The 4,863-nt window shown below is 38.0% G+C and overlaps 1 long non-coding RNA gene across 1 annotated transcript; it reads right to left on the bottom strand.

Annotated features, from left to right (window-relative positions):
- On the bottom strand, nucleotides 1,474–3,641 carry LOC109228933. The gene is made up of 2 exons (XR_002068481.1): nucleotides 2,886–3,641; nucleotides 1,474–1,761 (listed from the first exon to the last, which is right to left on the bottom strand). It is a non-coding gene; the product is annotated as an uncharacterized LOC109228933 (long non-coding RNA).

Below are 4,863 nucleotides of genomic sequence, written 5' to 3'. Positions count from 1 at the left end.
CCAGGGCTTGATGAAAGTATTCAACCATCTCATCTTCTTCCATAGGAGGATTGACTCATGCAGCTTGCTCCCTCCATCGGAACCTATATTCTCTAAAGCTTTCAGTGGGTTTCTTCTCCACCTTGGTCAGAGATAGGCGGTCTAGAATAATGTCTATATTGTACTAAAAGTGCTGGGAGAAGGCCTGAGCCATATCGTCCCAAGTGTAACACGTGCTGGCATCCTGGCGGGTGTACCATTCTAAAGCTGCCCCAGTCAGACTCTGGCTGAAGTATGCCATCAGTAATTTGTCTTTTCCTCCAGCGCCTCTCATTTTACTGCAATAACCTCTCATATGAGCTACAGGATCCCCATGCCCGTCATACAAGTCAAACTTGGGCATCTTGAACCCGGTAGGCATTTGGACATCGAGGAACAAACATAAATCCTTATAAGCCACAATCACTTGGTTTCCCAACCCTTGCATATTTCTCAGTGATTGCTCCAGACTCTTTACCTTCCTGAACATCTCCTCTTGCTCTGCGTTCTTGGGTGGTTTGTCTGTTTCAACATGAGGCTCAAAGTGGGGAGTGTAGGAGTAAGGATCTGGGACTTTGAAGGTGGGCTCCGGTGCATAGTATTGGATATCTGGAGCTGGGAATGCGGGCTCACAGAGGATCGCTAGAGGGTAGCTTGTGGAGGGCGTACAAAAATAGGAGCAGATGTCGGAGCAGGGTATGAGGTTGTTTTGGCTGGTGGAGGATGGAAAATCTGGGCCGAAGTACCAGGGTAACTGTGGTAAAGGGTGAAGCCTGGTGCGTGTTGTGGGGAAAGATCAACAGTATTTTGCATCTAAGCTTGGGGCAGTGGAGGAATGGAAGCAGGGTTTTCTTCGCAGTTGGTAGGGAATGAAGGTGGAGGGTGTCCCTTAATCCAGGCCTGATACATTTTCGCCATCTGATGCCTCAGCCTTCGGACTTCCTCTTTCAGTTCCAACTCCGATTCAACAATTTTCCTTGGTGGGTCTACAACTCCTGTGTCTGTTTCTTTACTAGTCAAGACTATCTGGCGCTCTGACCGGGTGTTGTATGGATGACTTGCCAGGATGCCAACAAACTAACCACCTTCCTGTTATTGGAATAAAAATAACAGAGGAAAACAACACAAAACCACCATGTTAACGTTAGGGCATTTATCAGATAATAATATCATATTACATGCAATGCACCTAGCAACAATTAGCGGTCTACAATGGCTTTGAGGGTCACAGGGTCATATGGCATCATCCCAATTTTGTTCATTTCAATCTTCTCTTTTCTTTCTTTTTATCGCTGTTTTCTTTCCTCCCATTTCTCTTGTCCCACAACTTCATTCTCTCTTTTTTCTCTCTTTTTTTTTAGTTTTTTTAAATGATGATTCGATCGAACCCTATGTAGGTTGCCTACGTATCATGTCCCTCATGAATCAGATCAAGCATAGTTCTGAAAAAAGTAATGGACAAATAAAATAAAAATCTTTTTAGATTTTTCATTTATAATATTTTTTGGTTTTACAAATACAAAACAGGAAGTACGATAATGATAGACTCGACAAACTGAACAATACTACGACAACTTTGGCACCAACTAAATGACTGAATACTACTGTACAAGATTAGGAAGTAAACAAGAACAATAGACTCAAAAACATAAAAATAAAAAAAAAAAAGCTCCTCAAGAAGCTCCTGAATGCAGTGGTCCTGGGGTATCTCTCATGCTCGAGCTGTGGTAAATAAATCCGTACCTGAATGATAAAAATAAGACCAAATAGATTATCACTAATGACTTTAACAGGATCCAAAGGAATCAGTGTCTAAACAGAATACCAACTATTGACCAGAGTTACTACAAATGCATTTATCAGATTAACAATCAACAGACTAGAACAGATGCACTCTTCACCAATCATTCAATTAATATAACTTGAAACTTAAGCTTCCCAGATGTAAGGTTCAACTACGGGCTTTCATATCGGGTAGCTGATATTCAGTCATAACGCCACATTACAAACAGGAAATAGGATCAAACTAATCAAGCCTCGAGAAAAGATGCTAATATATCTTAATAAGAGAAAGAGCAATTAGATGGAACTACAAGTTAGTACATGGGACAAATAGAACAAGAGGCAGTACATGTCTTATTGTTCAATTGTATTAATTCCCAAACTACACACTTAAATCCTAAGCTTCAAACAAATATGGAATTCGAATAGAAGCATCTAGAAACATTGTATCAAACCAAGCCAATCTCAAACCAAAATGACAACGAATTTGGGATATCAGGAAGATAAACTAATTCATCAGCTGGTAGAAAAACATAACAAATTTCTCTAAGACTACACTATGCTCAAACTGAGAAGAATAAACCAAATAACCAACATGAGTCGACTTTAAAGTTTCAGTGAGTAAGAACAAACCTACATGCGAATTAGAGAAGCAGAATGTAACTGTAATTACAAGAAGGTATGGAAGTGATTCCATTTGAACCTAAGAAACATACAGATTTCCATCAAGTCATTTCGAATCGATCAATGCGCCTTAGCATAAAACTTTGCATTTATAAAAGAAGCTAGTCAAACGAACTCTAACAGTAACACAACATATCTCGTCAACTCAGACTATCACACAATCGAATCAAACTTCAATCGACCATATTAGAACTGGGAAGAATCGAAGCTGTGAGACATTTAAATACCAAGAGCAAAACAGAACACATGTAATAGGAAACGATTAATATTGATTCAATACTATTTGAACCCCGCAAAGTCAGCTTTCTATTAACACTTAAATTCTATCACTTTTTATCCTAAGCTCTCTTCATGCCTTAAACCAGCACCGAAACAGAAATGAAAAAGGGAAAGAGATGAACCTGAATGCCGAAAGCTTTTGATTGAATATGTTTGTAAGCGATTACAAGTCAAACTTTTCGATGAAGTTATTAAATAAATAAGGGACACAGCAGCAGGTAAACAGGGATCGAACCAGCAACCAAAAACTCGCCGTCAATCAACAAACCGCTAAGAACTTGAAACCAGACCTCGGAACTTCGATCGAAACCTATCTTTGAAAACGAAAATTGAAATTGGAAAGAAGAAACATGTATTTTTGTATTTTTCTGAGATTTGAATTAAACTAAAAGTCTGAAAAAGACGGAATCCCTAAAGTGAAAAGGGCTCAACACTAATTTCTCCTCCCCCAATTTTTCTCCAGAACCCCCTTTTTTCTGTCCAAAGAAGCCCTATTCATAGGAACCCTAGAAGCTTCCTCCTCCTTCCTCTCCAAGAAATCCGATTTTTTATCTCACAAAATCTGAAAAATCCCCAAAAATCCGAAAACCTTTTCGTGCAAATGGGTTTTAGGCAAATGGACGCCTAGGATCCAAAGATTTCGATCCTACGGCTCCAATTTAACTATCATCCATTTATGAATGGCTCGGATTCTTCAAAGAAATTGTGAAGAGCGCGTGAGATGAGAAGAAAACGCGTTAAAATCAGATGCTAATGATGAGTGAGGAGCATGAGGGGACCATGTGAGTTAATTCGCCGGGTTGGCGAGTTTTTCCGGCGAGTTTGGGGTGGTAGGCACGCGGGCAGAAGCGGAGATGGGGGTTGGGTGCGGCTGAAGGTTTGTTAGATAGGTTTAGGGTTTGGTTTATTTTGGTTTTTATATGGGGCTAAGGTTTAATTAGGGCCATTGGATAAATTGAGTGAAGGGCTAGGATTTACAAGGAAAATGGGGCGGGTCAACAGGTGGGTCGGCGGGTCTGGGTTGATTTAAGGGAGTGGGTTGTTGAATTTTAGGCTCATATTTGAATTGGGCTCCGAAATTTTACAAAATTGGGCCAAAAGAAAGCTGAAAAATTCAATTTAAATACCTACAACAAATATAAAACTCTTAGTTGATTTTGATAAACTATTAATATTAAAAATAAAAACTAAAAATTGAAGTTGAAACTATTTTTGGTATTTTCAAGGATTATATTAGAATAAAAAAAAGGTTAAAATAATAATAATAATAATAATATCTTCCGAAAAATACCTAATACATGAATGAAATAGAAGAGATGAAATTATTTTTGTATTTTTTTTTCAATTTTTGTGCCCTATAAAAATAGAATTAAAATTAATAATAAAGTAAAATCATATAGAAATAAGCTCAAGTAATATTCTAAAAATACTAAGACTATTAAGGATAATTCTAATGTGCGGGTCAAAAATTACATGTCTACATAAATAATAGACATGAGAGAGACATGGAGTAAAAGACTCGACATATACGTTTGCATAGCTCTGTAAATTCATTTTATTTTTATAATGTCATGCATATGCGTATAAATATCATATCGTGCATGGGTATATGTGTTCATAACATCATCAGGCCTCTGAGGGCATCCCAACATATCATCTCGGCCACTGTGGGCAAATCATCAACGTATACCAGCTGATCAGGTGGTGGTGCGTATATAACGCCGTAACCTTTTTCCATATCCCATATACATATAATATACATATATACGCGTATATAACGCCATCTGGTCATGGTTCAATGTACATGTATGCAATGCATGAGAAGTACGTCAATAAAATCTCTTGGAGTGTCATAAGACCATTATGCCTTTGAATAATATCATGAAGTAAACTTTTTCAACTTACGTATTTTTCTGAGACCCATGAACAGACAATAGAATAATATGACATATGGAGAATCAAGAACATAAGCATCTCTAGCATTTCTATGAATACATTCATTTATGGAAGTCGTGCATTTGCACGTTTCGTTTGCATCGTATGGATCATGCCAAAAGAAAGAAGGGATAGCCTTAACATACCTGAGTCGGTTCTCTTGAC

The sequence above is a fragment of the Nicotiana attenuata genome, chromosome 7 (genome assembly GCF_001879085.1).
Source record: "Nicotiana attenuata strain UT chromosome 7, NIATTr2, whole genome shotgun sequence".
In the NCBI taxonomy this organism is placed as follows: Eukaryota; Viridiplantae; Streptophyta; class Magnoliopsida; order Solanales; family Solanaceae; genus Nicotiana; species Nicotiana attenuata.
This window is presented reverse-complemented; position numbering and strand designations above follow the sequence as displayed.